This window comes from Protomyctophum parallelum (genome assembly GCF_964188405.1).
Source record: "Protomyctophum parallelum genome assembly, chromosome: 13".
NCBI classification, from domain to species: Eukaryota; Metazoa; Chordata; class Actinopteri; order Myctophiformes; family Myctophidae; genus Protomyctophum; species Protomyctophum parallelum.
Genome location: NC_139708.1, coordinates 51,526,243 through 51,544,226, shown reverse-complemented (window position 1 = coordinate 51,544,226; position 17,984 = coordinate 51,526,243). Strand labels below are relative to the sequence as shown.

The window sequence follows — 17,984 nt, the reverse complement described above, 5'->3', positions numbered from 1 at the left end:
TCTTTGTAGTTGTTACGTCCCCACCAAAGAGGTCCAGGTGTTATTTTGTGCAAAAGCTCCTTATTGGCTATTTCCCCTACCATAAGCCCTAAATTAATTGCATTGAATTGAATGGGATGTATGGGGTTTTGTGCTAATTCGCTTATTTCCATTGCTCAAAATGATATATTTTTTGTATATATCCTCTCTTCATAATGTAAATAATAACCCAAGCGGCACACTTTACTACTTATTTTGATGGAAATAAGCGAATTAGCACAACACCCCACACATCCCATTCAATTCAATGCAATTCATTTAGGGCTTATGGTAGGGGAAATAGCCAATAAGGAGCTTTTGCACAAATTAACACCTGGACCTCTTTGATGGGGACGTAACAACTACAAAGAAAGGTAAGAAAGCCTTTTAGTATGGAATTCTCCTTTAACTCTCCCAAAACTCATTTAGTCTCTGTGACGCGTCTTAAGGGCCACATTCGGCCTTCAAAGATGAGGAAAAATGCATGAATTTGACAGTCCACGTCCTGATTAGTTGATCATTTGCGGGCGGGAAACTTTGGACTTAATTATATAATGTGCACATTAATCCATACCCTAAAATTAAAGTGGAACGTAGGTGTGGCAGAGCAATGGCGACGTTTGATGATGTACAAATCAAACAAACCAAATGTGTTTGTTAGTGTTATCCTTCAAGTGTTTCACTGTACTCTCTACTCTCTACTCTACGGACTGTTTCCATTTGCATTTCTGTCTAATAAGTATTCAAATCAATCAAATTGATCAAACCAATGCATGCACGAGAGTGTGATGAATTCTCTGCTCACACAAAGCTTTGTTCTCAAGTATAGCATCAAATCATATTTATACAACTTAAATATTCAGCAAAGGAAATGTGAATATATCATAAACATTTGGTCAAGAATACTATCGAGACAGTATCAGTCCACTATTTATCCAAACTGTGCATCATCATAGCTCTAGGAAGGCCCAATAGTGAGTTGTCCCGGTAATTTCATTGATGCAAAGTCACGGCGAGCACGCACGCACACGTGCCCCGCAGGCCGCAAGCCAGGCACTTTTTCACATCAGAGGAAGGGTTTGTTTGTGCATCCGTCATATTTATGTGTGTCTCTAAATAATAACTGTATGTTTGCAGCACAGAATTCAGGGCAACAAGTGCTCCTCTGTGTGTGTGCGTGTGCGTGTGCGTGTGCGTGTGTGTGTGTGTGTGTGTGTGTGTGTGTGCGTGTGTGTGTATGTGTGTGTGTGTGTGTGTGTGTGTGTGTATGTCAAAGCTTCCTGCTTGGCCATGCTGTGGAATGACAGCTGGGGGGGGGGGGCACATCTTGGCACATCCCGTAAATTCACTTAAAGCCAGTGAAATGTGATTCCTGTGGAGTGTCTCCTTCTCCCCCCTGCATCCGTATGAATACAACCCAGGCCTAATGACACATCTGCTGCTATAATCACCTATTCACCCACAGCAGACAGGAGGAAGAGAGGAGAGCCTGTCTCCACCCACAGCAGACAGGAGGAAGAGAGGAGAGCCTGTCCCATCTCCTCCCCCCGGAAGCCCCACAACCCTCCCTCCTCCTCCCCTCGCCTCCTCTCTCTTATATCGGGCCTGGGAGAGACTTCACACAGGCCAGATCTGTCTGTGTGAAGTGATCGTTGCACATTCATATGTGGCAGAGGCAGAGGAGTCCTTCAGAACCCTGTCAAATACCCCTCTGCCGGTCACCTTTCAGAGGAGTCCTTCAGAACCCTGTGAAATACCCCTCTGTCGCTCACCTTTCGGTAGGGGACGCAATTATGAGAAAATCTGAAAAATAGAACAGATTGCAGGCGGAGTGTTTTTCAAGAAAGAAAACTTAGACAAAAATGGAAAAAGAACCACCGCTCAGCCGCTGAAAAAACTTAAGAGGTGCTGGAGCCACAAAGGGAACATGAGAAAAAATAAAGGGAAGCTCCGCACACTCAGATCTGTTGCACAATCAATGTATTTATTTAGCAAGCTTTGGGTCTACTAAAGAAAGCCTGAAGAAGGTCAGTAGACGGAAAGCTTGCTAAAGAAAGGAAAACTTAAAAACGTACTAGTCTGACAAAGCTTGCTTTTACTGAGGGGCGTGTCCACCGTGCTGGGTGGCTGTGCATGTTGAGTGTCAGCACTCAGCTCATCGCCTCAAAAGCAAAAAGCTGAATACATTTTCTTTCTTTTTTTTAGTAAAAATAAAGCAGGATAATGCAGATAATCCCAGTCCTAACAACATGGCCGCCGGCTGAACTCACAGTAGTTCCACCGGTCGTCAACGACATCGAATGTGTTTACACGCTGCCCGACTCCCGACCCGACACTTGCAAGAAAGGAGTGTTTCTCAATAGAGCGTTGCTGTCCCGCCCCCTTTCATGACGACGCCAGGCCCAGGAAATAGTTTCCAATGCATTTTTCTCTCATAGACATTTCAAAACGTATTTATTTAAAGACCTTATTATAAGTGTCGTACAAAGCCAACTCTTGTCGTGACAAATCATGACAACACACAATATTCTGGACCAAACAAATAATTACAAAGAAGAAAAACAACAAAAAAAGTGTTGTAACCTGCCGTTTTCTTCTTCTTTCTAATTATTTGTTCAGCCCGAAAAATTGTGTTTGTTGTCATGATTTGTCACGACAAGAGTTGTCTTTGTCCAGCGGCGTAAGCGTCTTTCTGAAAAGTCTATGAGGAAAATGAACGGGGATTTCTTTTCCGGGTCTCTCGAGGGGGCGGGACTAGTCTGCGACGCTCTATTGGTGGACAAATTAGTAGGGAGCCTGGGGAGTTTATCGGGCAAGACATAAACCAATTTGATGGAAAAGTAGACACGAGTCTAAATGTGAACCGAGCTGACTATTATATGAACTGTACTTTACTTTGCCTGAATAACCATCGCCTAATTATTTCCATTATTTATCCCATTCTGGGCGGGAACCCCTTTTGGTGTTAGCATTATGTCATGCTTTAGCTATTGAAAAATAGCAGATCTACAAGCTCATAGCGAGCTACGAGCTTGTAGGTCTGCTATTTTTTTTTAAATCGAAGAACCACTGACAGAAACATAGCTTTTTCAGAAAACTGTCAGGATGTAAAAGATTTTTCTAGAATCTGATCTCAGGTCAGAATGGGTTATTTTCATTTTTTTCCCCCACTGTGTTTCTTTAAATTCTGTTTGTTTTTACATTTTTTTTACTGTACCCTAGCTCTTAAAGGGACACTTCACCCTTTTTGCAAAAAAATATATGTTAATAACGTTTAGAAGCTTTAGATCACTTTCCTGGGGGTATTTATGTGTGTAATATGTGGTTTTAGTTATTTTAGATTGTAGCAGTGAGCCTGTTGTCTCTGATGTCATGGACACTGGTCTCACTACCTTCCTGGACTACAATTCCCATAATTCTTTGGTGCACTGCTCCACCTTGTGGATAGGGGGAGAGCTGTCTTACTGAGACAACATGTAGTCCAGGAAGGAAGTGAGCCCAGTGTCCATGACATCAGAGACAACAGGCTCACTGCTACAATCTAAAATATCTAAAACCACATATTACACACATAAAGATCTCCAGGAAAGTGTTCTAAAGCTTCTAAACGTCATTAACATATATCTTTTTTGCAAAAAGGGTGAAGTGTCCCTTTAATGAACACAGACCTGGTTCCAACAGCTCCAGCTCTTAATGAACACAGACCTGGTTCAAACAGCTCCAGCTCTTAATGAACACAGACCTGGTTCCAACAGCTCCAGCTCTTAATGAACACAGACCTGGTTCAAACAGCTCCAGCTCTTAATGAACACAGAGTCAGGTTCCAACAGCTCCAGCTCTTAATGAACACATTTAGCAAAAATAGCTGATCTACAAGCTCAAAACGCGTCGCGCTGCGACAGCGACACGTTTTGAGCTTGTAGATCGGCTATTTTTGCTATATTCTAATTGAAATGTTGAATTCTTGCTATTTTTGAATTGTAATCCTGATTCCATTTACAATACTTTACATAATTTCAAATGCCTTTAATTAGTGTGGTTGCCCTGAGGGCAACCATACTATTGCTTTACTGCCCTTTTATTATTCTTATTTTCTTTTTAGTGTGGTTGCCCTGAGGGCAACCATACTATTGCTTTACTGCCCTTTTATTATTCTTATTTTCTTTTTAGTGTGGTTGCCTGAAGGCAACCATACTATTGTTTTTGTGACCTTTTATTCTTTTTCTTATTATTATAGATAAACTTTATTTTGTCGCGTTATACCTCCCACAGTTTTTGTCGCACACACTCGAGCCATATGTCAAAACGACGGGCTACATCGGGAATCGTGTGCTCGTATTTTGCTAAGACATTTGTTAGATAGTTTAATTGATATGAATTAATTAGTGCATTAAATTTCCCCATAGACATGAATGGGGAAATGCAAAAACTCACTTTCAAATATTTTTTCCTCTGAGACCGTAAGGGCTATACTTACAAGACTTGGAGGAGAGATTCATAATAATTACTAAAATTAATTACTTTAGAAGTATATCGGTCGGCCTCATGGTGGCGCTATAACAGCCAACTTTACCTTTTGGGGTATAACTCTTGAACCGTAGGTCGTAAAATAAAAAATATTTTTTCCCTGAATTCCTTGGGTCATGACACATCTCCCCATATAGGCCACGCCCATTTGCGTCTAGATAGATTTCCCGCCATTTTGAATTTTGTTCAAAACACACTTTTTGCTCCTCCTCCTACAGATTTTGTCCAAATCTCACAGAAATCGGTACACATGATCTCGGGACCTATCCGATGAAAACAGCACAGTCAGAATTTCGATATTCCATATCGTTCGTCCGTAATCAGCTTCCAAAGTTAGTGGGAGGGGCCTATTTTACAAAAAAATGCACAAATCACGAACGGAAAGTCCAATCCTCCCCAGATTTGAATTACATGTTTAGGATGGCCTAATCAACACAGAGCCAAAAGCAATTCAATTTCCATCCATAGGGGGCGCTACAATTGCAAAAACAATTACACGTTTGTTGCAAAAACACGATTTTGGGGGGGAAATCCCCTTTGAATGACTTACGCATGATCACAAAGGGTGACTTGACATTGTAATTGGCTGGCAAAATTACTGGGAGGGGCCTATACCCGTTTGTTGCAAAAACATGATTTTGGGGGGGGGAAATCCTCTTTGAATGACTTATGCATGATCACAAAGGATGACTTGACATTGTAATTGGCTGGTATAATTACTGGGAGGGGCCTATATCAGCACAGTCAGAATTTAGATCTTCTGTATCGTTCGGTCGTAATCGTCTTAGTTAGTGGGAGGGGCCTATTTTACAAAAAACGCCACAATTCACGCACGGAATGTCCGATCCATCCCAAATTTGAATCACATGTCGAGGGTGGATTCATCAATGCAGAGCCAAAAGCGATTCCATTTTCGACGGATGCGATGTGGGCAACCACACTTTGCAATTTCCCAGAATTGCCTCTTTCTAGTTTGTTTTTATTATAGATAAACTTTATTTTGTCGCATTATACCTCCCACAGTTTTTGTCGCACGCACACGAGCCATATGTCAAAACGACGGGCTACATCGGGAATCGTGTGCGTGTATTGGGATAAGACATTTGTTGAATAGTTTAATTGATATGAATTAATTAGTGCATTAAATTTCCCCATAGACATGAATGGGAAAATGCAAAAACTCACTTTCAAGTATTTTTTCCTCTGAGACCATAAGGGCTATACTTACAAGACTTGGAGGAGAGATTCATAATAATTACTCAAATTAATTACCTTAGAAGTTTATCGGTCGGCCTCATGGTGGCGCTATAACAGCCAACTTTACCTTTTGGGGTATAACTCTTGAACCGTAGGTCGTAAAATGAAATATATTTTTTCCCTGGATTCCTTGGGTCATGACACATCTCCCCATATAGGCCACGCCCATTTGCGTCTAGATAGATTTCCCGCCATTTTGAATTTTGTTCAAAACACACTTTTTGCTCCTCCTACAGATTTGGACCAAATCTCACAAAAATCAGTACACATGATCTCGGGACCTATCCGATTAAAACAGCACAGTCAGAATTTAGATCTTCTGTATCGTTCGGCCGTAATCGTCTTCCAAAGTTAGTGGGAGGGGCCTATTTTACAAAACACGCCACAATTCACGCACGGAATGTCCGATCCATCCCAAATCTGAATCACATGTCGAGGGTGGCTTAATCAACGCAGAGCCAAAAGCAATTCCATTTTCGACGGGTGCGATGTGGGCAACCACACTTTGCAATTTCCCAGAATTGCCTCTTTCTAGTTATACTTGTGTTGAAGCAATGAGCTACTAATTTAGACTGAAGTAATTACAGCGGGTCATGTTTGCATGTTGCATGTGGAATAGTAACAGCTGAAACCAATATTATATCAGTATTCTGACATTAACCCGAGGGCCACAATAAGTGAAGGTGGGGGCCGCATGTGGCCCCCGGTCCGCCAGTTGCCCACCCCTGATCTAGACAGACAGAGGGGGTGCAAACCAATACCTCCCTCAACTCCGATTGGGGGCCCATACTAGTTACTTCAAAGTTCAACACTTTAGATTAAAATTGTTAATAGAAGTACCAAAAATCATGACATTCATAAGTTTAACTATGATGACCACTCAATCATGCTGTCAAAAGTGATGGTGTTCATTTGACTAAAATGCAAAATAGTATTTATTTAAGGCATGCTTGAACATATCTTCAAAATAAGTTTTAATGGAGTAATAAACAACAAATGTCATTTAGGACGCTTTGATTAATAGTGGTGTGACAATGCCCTGGTGATTACTTATACAATTAGCCGAGTGAGAAGCATTAGTGGCACAGCCGCCTGGAGACAGAGAGGGGGTCGTTTGGGTCTGAATAGTCCCAGAGACGGAGAGGGGGTCTTTTGGGTCTGAATAGTCCCAGAGACGGAGAGGGGGTCGTTTGGGTCTGAATAGTCCCAGAGACGGAGAGGGGGTCGTTTGGGTCTGAATAGTCCCAGAGACGGAGAGGGGGTCGTTTGGGTCTGAATAGTCCCAGAGACGGAGAGGGGGTCGTTTGGGTCTGAATAGTCCCGGAGACGGAGAGGGGGTCGTTTGGGTCTGAATAGTCCCAGAGACGGAGAGGGGGTCGTTTGGGTCTGAATAGTCCCGGAGACGGAGAGGGGGTCGTTTGGGTCTGAATAGTCCCAGAGACGGAGAGGGGGTCGTTTGGGTCTGAATAGTCCCGGAGACGGAGAGGGGGTCGTTTGGGTGACCAATGACCAGTCTGGCTAGCCTGCCCTACGTGCAGTAACTGACCAATGACCAGTCTGGCTAGCCTGCCCTACGTGCAGTAACTGACCAATGACCAGTCTGGCTAGCCTGCCCTACGTGCAGTAATTGCAGTTGCTTTCTAGGCTCAATCTTGAATATTGTAATTTGTCACCCTCGTAGCGTGCCACTCGGTGGCGCGCTATGAGCTTGTAGATCTCCTATTTTTCAATAGTTAAAGCATAACATAATGCTAACACCAAAAGGGGTTCCCACCCAAAATGGATTAACCTAACTCCACTGGACTCACTCTGACCCTCCAGCAAAAAGGACTGAGAGTGAGTGACCACTGGCAGAGTCAGCAACACAAAACGCACCCATTAACGATGTCCAGCCAAAACTACCCTAACTAAACTGCAGTGTGTGTGTGTGTGTGTCTTGGCAGAGTTCAGGTATAAACTGTGATGAAGGATTAAGAAGCAGTACAGCTAGAACAGGCCTGCCCTACCAGGTTCAAACAGCAAGGATAAATCTGATGTAGAGATAAAGAAAATATTGCATAATCGTGTGTGTGCGTGTGTGTGTGTGTGTGTGTGTGTGTGTGTGTGTGTGTGTGTGTGTGTGTGTGTGTGTGTGTCGCGCATGCGCGCAGCTGTCAGAGCCAAAGAGTGCAAAAGAGGGACATCAAGTCAACTAGCCAGTTCATGATTCCCAATAACTGCATGTCTGTCAGAATCTATTCAGATGAAGAGAACTCAAGTCATGAACCCATTCCTTTCTATAATGCTTCTCAGTGTTCATTCACCAGTAAAACACTTTACAGCCAAATGGTGGCCACAAGCACCATGTAAACATTCCTTAACCACAGTGTGAGGATTAACTTCCTACAAGCCTAAGAGTTGTATAAAGTCGGATCCAACCCCAACCGGGCAGCCAGCAGCACATGTGAAAGAATAACAGTGTCTCACTGAACATCAGACACTAAGGACATTTGCAACCAGATCTTATTTTAATGATGTTTGGGAGACCAGGAACACTTTCGTGGGGGGTTTTATGTGGGCAAATTGGGCAGTACGTGTTTTTAGAATAGTATTTCAAAGTGCCAGTGATGTCACAGACACTGGTCTCACTTCCTTCCTGGAAGACAGCCCTCTCCCTCTCCACAAGGTGGCGTGAGTGAGTGGCGGTCATTGTAGTCAAGCAGCAGTATGCCCAGTGTTGTCAATGACATCACAGACAGTACTTTGAAATAATGAAATATCTAAAAAACACAAATTGCCCTCATTAAAACCCAAGGAAAGTGTTTCTAGTCTCCCAAACCTCATTAAAATAAGATCTGGTTGCAAAAGGGGTGAAGTAGCCCTTTCACCCATTCTGAACGGGAACCCATTTTGGCGTTAGCATCATGTTATGCTTTAGCTATTGAAAAATAGCAGATCTACAAGCTCAGGCGCGCTTACGAGCTTGTAGGTCTGCTATTTTCGAAAAATCGAAGACATAGAAGACATTTTTAGAATCTGATCTCAGGTCAGAATGAAAACTGTCAGGATGTAGAAGACATTTTTAGAATCTGATCTCAGGTCAGAATGAAAACTGTCAGGATGTAGAAGACATTTTTAGAATCTGATCTCAGGTCATGGTTAAGTACTATACTTAAGTAGGCTACAATTTTGACGTATTTGTAGGCCTATACTTTACTGGAGTATTTCCAATTTCCAATACTTAGGCCTATTTGAAAACTGTAGTTACTATACTTTTTGTAGATTTTGATCATTCATTATTACCCACTTCAGCCCTATATACATTTCGGTGTTACAAGGAGCTCGTAAATAGAACTGCGATTTTCAAAAGATTTGTATACATTTGAAAAACTTCAAATGAGACATTCTGGCATAATGATTACTTTCTACTTTTGGTACTTTAGGTACATTTTGATGGCAATACTTTTGGAATTTTACTCGTGTACATTTTGAATTCCAGACTTTCACTTGTATAGTAACGGAGTATTTCTACATTGTTGCAGTAATGATACTTTTACTTAAGTCAAACATTTGAGTACTTTTTTTCCCACCACTGGAGACGAGACAGGACAAGACACCCCCTTCAGATCGACACGTCATCCAGTCTTTTGTCCGCCCTGGTCCCGGGGGAGAGACAAAGCCCGGAACGGAGTTACGGGACCCACTGTGACTGACTGATCATCCTGACAATAGACAAAAGCCCAGCCCCTGTTTGTCTGTCTGTCTCTCCTCCGGCCACGGCACGTTCATAGTATCATACTATATACACTACATGTGTACTCAGTCGGTGTGTGCAGCCCAGGAAACAGCTAGCAACATCACCACCCACCCCAGGCCAGTCATGCATTGCAAAGTGACTTTGGCTATTTGGCTAACTGTGACTATGATTACTGTTTGCAATGCAAACAGTAATCATAGTCACAGTTAGCCAAATACCAGCGGCATTAACTTAAGAGGGGTCGAAACGGCGCTCGCTTAACCCGCCTATAGAGACATTTCACATTTTCACCCGAAATATGTCAAGAAAGATTCGATTTGGCCGTTAATGTATTGTGTTCATTAATCTTAGTTATTGTGTCCCATGCCTCGCCGTGCATGGGACAGCAGTAGACAACTGACGATATAACGTCCGTCACATGGAAATAAATCTCAGCACCGCACAATTCCTTCCTTGATGACTTGATATAGTATGCAAAACAGAATAGAACCACTATACTATAGTCGTTGGACTGTTGGCTACTATTAGCATGTGAGCTAATAAACTGCTCCAAAGGGAATGGTACAACTTAAAAAAAAAAAAAAAAAATGCAACAGTGAAGTATCCTATATGTCCTTAGTTTGGACATAACCTATGATGAATGCGAACGAAAATAAAAGCCATGAGTACCGAGGCTATGACTGGGCAGAGCTTATCGGCGTCTCTATAAAGCAGTTAGTGTCTTAAACCTGTAAACCACCTTAATATTACAATCACATGGAACCTGTTTTGAGCTGCTATAGCTGCTTATTGTCGGGCATGATTACAGTACAGATGATAATAAATCAGACTGATGTCTCTGACAGATCCTGATTCAAACCTAGAAGTGTTTTCTTTTCGCTGCGAGAGATCAAAACTTGGCGAAGGGAAAAAGTGTTCGCTGGCTTAATGTTGGCTCGTTTCTACTAATTCGCATTCAGACCCTCCGGCTAAACCAAATCGACGCATTTTAGACACTTGGGGGGGGGGGGGGGGTTCAAAAAACGTTATTGATTTCTATGGAATGTAACTTATCGAAGGAAGGACGGGTCGTGCGACCCTACCAATACCACCACCAGCCAACTGACGCTTCAAAGTGATGTTAGCTAGCCGTCTGTCGCCGCTAGGACGCTGCCTTTAACGCCAACTGTTGATCATCATCCCCCCAAAAAAACACACTCACTGACTGACTGAAAGATTGAACATAAACTCCAGCTGTTAAGTTGCTATGATGACGTGAAACACTACAGGGAGTCGCCACAGCACAAGACCACCATCCATCCATTCCATCCCATCCAAGTTGCTAATGATACTACCGCTGCTGTGCTGACTAATGCATCCTACTGTATCATACTGTACTTCAACCTGTATCACAACACGACAAAACGCATGTTTCCAGATGGAAAGGTGTCGCCGCCACGCTTGTCGTGTCGACACTTTTTCCAGTTGAAAAGACGCAGTTTGTTGTCAAAGCGACACGATCGAATCGGGTTCGATGTTCGCCTTAATAAAAAAACAAAACAACTAGCATGCTAAGCTACTTAGCAGCAACTGTTAGCCAGACTGCCAAGGCGAGACATCACCAATCTGGAGACTCGGTGTGTGTGTGTGTGTGTGTGTGTGTGTGTGTGTGTGTGTGTGTGCGTGCGTGCGTGTGTGTGTGTGTGTGTGTGTGTTGACTCCCTGGGAAAAAACAAAACAACTCAGCTCAAGACAAGATGCACAACTTACCACCGTGTTCTGGTTACTCTGTGAGCGACGGGCGGATCCACGGGTATAAACCCATAAGTCAAGAGGAGGAATGTCAAGATAGTGCACTTATTAGTTGGTTTGGAAGGAGCTTGTTGCTGCTATGCTAAAGCTACATGGATGTGTGTGTGGTTTAGTGAGTCTGTGCTCCAGAACATGGCGGGCGGGCAGAGCCGTCGGGAGGGAGGGAGGGAGGGATGGCAGGCGGGGAAGGGTGTGACCGACGCCGTTTGTTTGACTCCCTCACCATGAAGAAGACAAAACCGTTCCCTGCAGAACAATCCACTCATGGGATTGTGCAACAGAACCTGCTTTTGGTCACTGTTTTCTGAACCTTTCCCTGATGGACTGTAAATCACTAAAACTCCTGGCAGAGTAAAGAGTTTATTTATTTTGGTCATTATAACAAATCAATACAGTGCCTGCTTATTTTTTGCAAAAGAAACATTGACCAAAAAGGTGTAGGCTGAAGCCTAAGCTTATAGTGCCTACCCTTCTAACAAATAAATGGCTTGCATAGGTAAAATAATACAACAAAGCAAACAGAAGGGGGAAAAAAAAAACATAACATAAAACAAAAACAAAGACAGACAGGACAATACAGTTAACAGGAACAAGACAAAAAAGAACAAAAACAACAAAACAAAACGAGAAAACAAAACATCTATATCAATGTTCTATATGTATATGTAACTTGTTATAGGCTACTCTACTGTACTGTTAATGCTGTGTACAATCCACTCTGGAATTGAGCAAGTGAACCTGTTTAGGTCACATCTTTGATACACAGTAATTATACTGTGATTAGTGTGATTACATTGGAACTGTATTTTGTACCCGCTGAGGGTTACAAATTGGCTGTACTGTAATGTACTGTACTGGCTTGGTTGTTTACTTGTTTCGGCGTATTTGTCACTGTACATTAATTATGTGTGAAAATATGTGAACATCATCCTCTGCATGAGAGAGTGCACAAGAGTACAACTATTTGGTTTCAGTTCCTCAACATTGTAACAGCAATATAACAAAATAAAAGTAATAGTAGTAAAAAAAAAAAATGTATTGGTTGTACCTGAAGAGTGTGTGTTTTTGATTGATTGATTGAAATATTTATTAACAGTTTGCAGAATTTACAGTACATTTCAAGCACAAACTCAATACAAAGACTGTTAACTGTGAGTGGACGACCCAATTAAGCATTACACTTGTTTACAACAGGGTCCACGTGTGCGTGTGCGTGCGTTCCACAATGTAGGTCAATAAATCTCTCTCTCTCTCTCTCTCTCTCTCTCTCTCTCTCTCTCTCTCTCTCTCTCTCTCTCTAAGCGTTCCTCTCCTCCAGTTCCTGTCTCACCTGTCTGTCCACTCCAGTCTTTAACTACATCACAGGTAAAGGTAATTCAGGTAAATCAGGTTCTATTCAAGCCAATACTTTTGGAATCTTGCGCCATCCAGAAGGTTCCATGACGAGAGCCAGCCACACTACAGTCAGTAGACTTGTTGGGACTTCTTTGGACAGATGCATGCCGTTATTTCTCAACGTACGTGTGTGTGTGTGTGTGTGTGTGTGTGTGTGTGTGTGTGTGTGTGTGTGTGTGTGTGTGTGTGTGTGTGAGTGAGAGAGAGAGAGAGAGAGATACAGGTCAGCATTCTACCACATTGAGGTGTCCAGTATCTCCCCACCACCACTAGAACAGTATTATACTATATTAGTTTTTTTTATTAGGGTTTTATTTTATAGATATGACAAACAAAAAACAAGACATAACAATGACACATACACCAGACTATGATGCCTAATATAAAAGAGTGACAATCCTATCGTAATGAGGTATATGGAATAAATAATAGTTTCGAAACATTAACAACTAGAGCATAGGGTGGGTCAAGTGTCGCAGGCAATGAATACGATGAATTAATACAACCCCCCCCCCCCCCCCCCCCTCTCTCTCTCTCTCTCTCTCTCTCTCTCTCTCTCTCTCTCTCTCTCTCTCTTCTCTCTCTCTCCATTAAAGGCTTAACTAATGCACACAATTCTGAAACAAACAGGTTTTGTGTATTGTAAGGCTCTAAGAAGTCAATGCAGATGCTGTGAATAGATATGAAGGGAGGTGCCACCAACAAAAAATTGCAATAGGGAGCTATCAATAGCTGGCTAAAACAAGGATGTTTAAAGAGCTAGATAGAGATGAGGTTAAAAATAGGGGCACGTATACCAGACGCATCACATTGCATCACATCGCATCACGCGATAACACATCACATGCAATAACGTCACAAACTTAACCGCGTGTACAGGTGAGGAATTATGCCAAAGCCCTGTCAATCTGCTTGTGGATAGAATACGACTACTAACAATAATAACAAAACATCAATAATGGTGTTACCACCAATCATTAAAACAAATACAAGGAGGCAATGCATATTAAAATTACTGTAAGTTTGCTTTGAATATGTTCTAAGAAACATTAAAAACATGGGTTACTAGTCTAAATTCTCCATTTCTCTCTCTCTCTCTCTCTCTCTCTCTCTCTCTCTCTCTCTCTCTCTCTCTCTCTCTCTCTCTCTCTCTCTCTCTCTCTCTCTCAATTCAATTCAATTCAACAGGCTTTATTGGCATGACGTTTTACAAGTGTTGCCAAACAACAACATAACAACATAATATCAATGACATGAAAAAATAAATTAAAATAAAATAAAGCAGGTGGTGCAGAAAATAAAACATGGCATACTGTATGTGTGTCCTACTGGTTGTCCCTTTTCTTGTGACAGGAATTGACAAAATTTGCAGCCAAAACTGCGGATTCTTTCTGTTCCCCCAGAAGGACTGGTAATTTCTCCCTTTCTGTCATACTTCGGAATTCCGGGAAATTTGTTTCAAATTTTGGGAAGAACTCCTCTCTAATATTTGTGTAGTTTTTACATTGTGTTAAGAAGTGTAACTCTGTCTCTATAGCTCTGTCATCACAGTGTGTAGTTTTTACATTGTGTTAAGAAGTGTAACTCTGTCTCTATAGCTCCGTCATCACAGTGTGTAGTTTTTACAGTGTGTTATGAAGTGTAACTCTGACTCTATAGCTCCGTCATCACAGTGTGTAGTTTTTATATTGTGTTAAGAAGTGTAACTCTGTCTCTATAGCTCCGTCATCACAGTGTGTAGTTTTTACATTGTGTTAAGAAGTGTGTACTCTGTCTCTATAGCTCCGTCATCACAGTGTGTAGTTTTTACATTGTGTTAAGAAGTGTAACTCTGTCTCCATAGCTCCGTCATCACAGTGTGTACATTGTGTTAAGAAGTGTAACTCTGTCTCTATAGCTCCGTCATCACAGTGTGTAGTTTTTACATTGTGTTAAGAAGTGTAACTCTGTCTCTATAGCTCCGTCATCACAGTGTGTAGTTTTTACATTGTGTTAAGAAGTGTAACTCTGTCTCTATAGCTCCGTCATCACAGTGTGTAGTTTTTACATTGTGTTAAGAAGTGTAACTCTGTCTCTATAGCTCCGTCATCACAGTGTGTAGTTTTTACATTGTGTTAAGAAGTGTAACTCTGTCTCTATAGCTCCGTCATCACAGTGTGTAGTTTTTACATTGTGTTAAGAAGTGTAACTCTGTCTCTATAGCTCCGTCACCACAGTGTGTAGTTTTTACATTGTGTTAAGAAGTGTAACTCTGTCTCTATAGCTCCGTCATCACAGTGACAGCACAGCCTCTCCTCTCTGGGCAGCCAGGTCTGTCTGTGTCTGCCCCTCTCTCTCTCTCTCTCTCTCTCTCTCTCTCTCTCTCTCTCTCTCTCTCTCTCTCTCTCTCTCTCTCTCTCTCTCTCTCTCTCTCTCTCTCTCTCTGTCTGCCTGTCTCCCAATGTTTTTAATTTCTATAGCACCAAAGCGTGTTAGAGCGTGTGTTACATTCACCCATTCATGCAGACATTAAGATCAGGGAGCATGGTTCAGTGTCTTGCTCAACGACCAGAACCTCCCAGATCCCACATGGCTGGTAGATCAGACCAGAACCTCCCAGATCCCACATGGCTGGTAGATCAGACCAGAACCTCCCAGATCCCACATGGCTGGTAGATCAGACCAGTCACAATTGATATTAAACCACAATGATGTCCTTCTCTCACTTTCACACATTGTCTAAGTCAGTGGTTCTCAACCAGTGGTCCGTGGACCTCCGGTGGTCCTTGAAGAGATTCCAGTTGGTCCCCAGCTAAATGATCGAGTTAAATTATTGTTCAACATCGGCATTGCTTAATTTACCAGTAAAAGGAAGTCCAAACACAATTATAGAAATGTAGAAGAATTGTTATTTTGATCAAATGTTTGCCCGTTATCTCTCCTATGGTAACCACATCAATACAGCATGGAACTGTGGACGAAATCATTTTCCAACGACAACACAATATTTTAAGTCTTGAGTTCGAGAGGCTAAATGTCATCAAATGGCGGTCCGTGGCTCAAATGGGTCTGAGAGGCTAAATGTCATCAAATGGTGGTTCCGTGGCTCAGATGGGTCTGAGAGGCTAAATGTCATCAAATGTTGGTCTGTGGCTCAAATGGGTCTGAGAGGCTAAATGTCATCAAATGGCGGTCCGTGGCTCAAATGGGTCTGAGAGGCTAAATGTCATCAAATGGCGGTCCGTGGCTCAAATGGGTCTGAGAGGCTAAATGTCATCAAATGTTGGTCTGTGGCTCAAATGGGTCTGAGAGGCTAAATGTCATCAAATGGCGGTCCGTGGCTCAAATGGGTCTGAGAGGCTAAATGTCATCAAACGGTGGTCCGTGGCTCAGATGGGTCTGAGAGGCTAAATGTCATCAAACGGTGGTCCGTGGCTCAAATGGGTCTGAGAGGCTAAATGTCATCAAACGGTGGTCCGTGGCTCAGATGGGTCTGAGAGGCTAAATGTCATCAAACGGTGGTCCGTGGCTCAGATGGGTCTGAGAGGCTAAATGTCATCAAACGGTGGTCCGTGGCTCAAATGGGTCTGAGAGGCTAAATGTCATCAAACGGTGGTCCGTGGCTCAGATGGCAAATAAATAATGGACCTGAAACGGCCATAAACACACTCAGTGCTGCTAAAACATAATCTCTCACTGCTATACATGTTTCAACAACAAGGGCTTTCTTTGCAAAAACGGATGATGTATGGTTGTGTGTATTTGTTGTTTATTTTAGATTTGTTTTAGCTTATTTATATATACTATTTTAGCGATTTGATGAACTGATCGGTTGGCACTTTTAATTTTTATCGCACTTGTCACAATGACAATAAAGATCTATTCTATTCCGTTCTACCTTGATGTGAAAAAGGTTGAAAACCCACTGGTTTAAGTCCAGTGGACTGGATGACATCGGCCGAGGTCAGACTTTGGTGCATTCCAGGTTTGATGTTATCAGCAGACCTAAAGCCATGGTGCTTCTCATCTACAGTCCCGGAGACTCAGAACACTGCTGCTTCTCATTCGGGGGTCTCAGGGTTGAATTTAAGAACCAAGGGTTCAAGGTTCAAGGTGTCCATTGTCACACAGATGTACAGGTACAGCATTGTGAAAAACTCACTGCCCTAAAGGATGTAACTTTGCAGAGTAATGATCACTATACAGCATATACTGTAGTTCATTCTCTTCGCTGACCTGAAGCCCAGAGGCTAAGACTATGTTTTGCTTGTGTATTGCTGGGCCAATCAGCCCCACACTTTTCATCCTTTCCTTTTTCCTTTTTTTCCCAGAAGTCTCTTGAACTTGAACGCAGCATTTTGCGTTGCACAAATTTGTTTAGAAATCCAGGTCGTGACACCGCATCTCCACTAGCTATAAAGAGTGCTGGGTTGCGCCCCGAAAATAGCTGATCTACAAGCTCTTGAACTTGTAGATCTGTTATTTTCTCTATTTTTGTCCAAAAGTGCCCTCTAACACAGCCCCTGCCCCTCTAAAACTCTGTAGGAAGCCAGTAGGCCGACAGAGTCTTTTCAAATAGGCCACATGGTGGCCAATATATATTTAAGCATAATGTGTTTAGAGTGGGCTACCAGCCCTTTTGACATTTCGGGCCTATAAGTCTTGAATCGTATGTCATGAAATAAAATATTGGATTCCTTGGATTATGATGCAACTAGTGTTGGACAAAGTACTCTAATACCTGAGTCAAAGCATAGATACTGATGGCCAAACTGGTCAAATTACTCAAGTACTACTAAAGTAAATATACTTTGCTTTACTGTCCTCCCCTCTACTACACAACGCAGCACCAAACATGAAAGCTCTACTACGGAGTGCCCCCGCCCCCTTGTGGGAATGCAGTGGTGTGCACAGATAGACACTAGGGGGTGCCCTTTTGGCAATTTTGCTCTTAAAAAGAAAAAAAAAACGTTTTATTTTTCTTCTTAATTTGTAGTGTGTGGACCATGGTGACATTGATCAAATCTTGATAAAAAACCGCTTCTACTATATTATTTAGGCCCCCACAATCTAAAGCTGGTCATCATGGTGGATGAAGACAACAGAGAGGATGGCAGAATGGTTCTATAGCGGGAGGGTCGTGTCTCCGTGTGGGAGTTGACTTATGGTGCACCGTTATAGAACTAAGATGAGAGAACATTATTACTCCAGTTTTGGCTTCACTGCACTGGCTTCCGGTTGTTTTTAGGATTGATTTTAAAATTAATTTACTTGTTTATAA

The 17,984-nt window shown here is 42.3% G+C and overlaps 1 protein-coding gene across 2 annotated transcripts in view; it reads right to left on the bottom strand.

Annotated features, from left to right (window-relative positions):
- epn2 (epsin 2) overlaps positions 1-11,441 on the bottom strand; it is a 36,521-nt gene extending 25,080 nt beyond the window's left edge. For both annotated transcript variants that reach the window (XM_083780075.1, XM_083780076.1), the window contains exon 1: positions 11,288-11,441. The gene's annotated coding sequence lies outside the window, so the exon portion shown is untranslated. The remainder of the gene's footprint in view (positions 1-11,287) is intronic.
- Between the last annotated feature and the right edge of the window lie 6,543 nt (positions 11,442-17,984).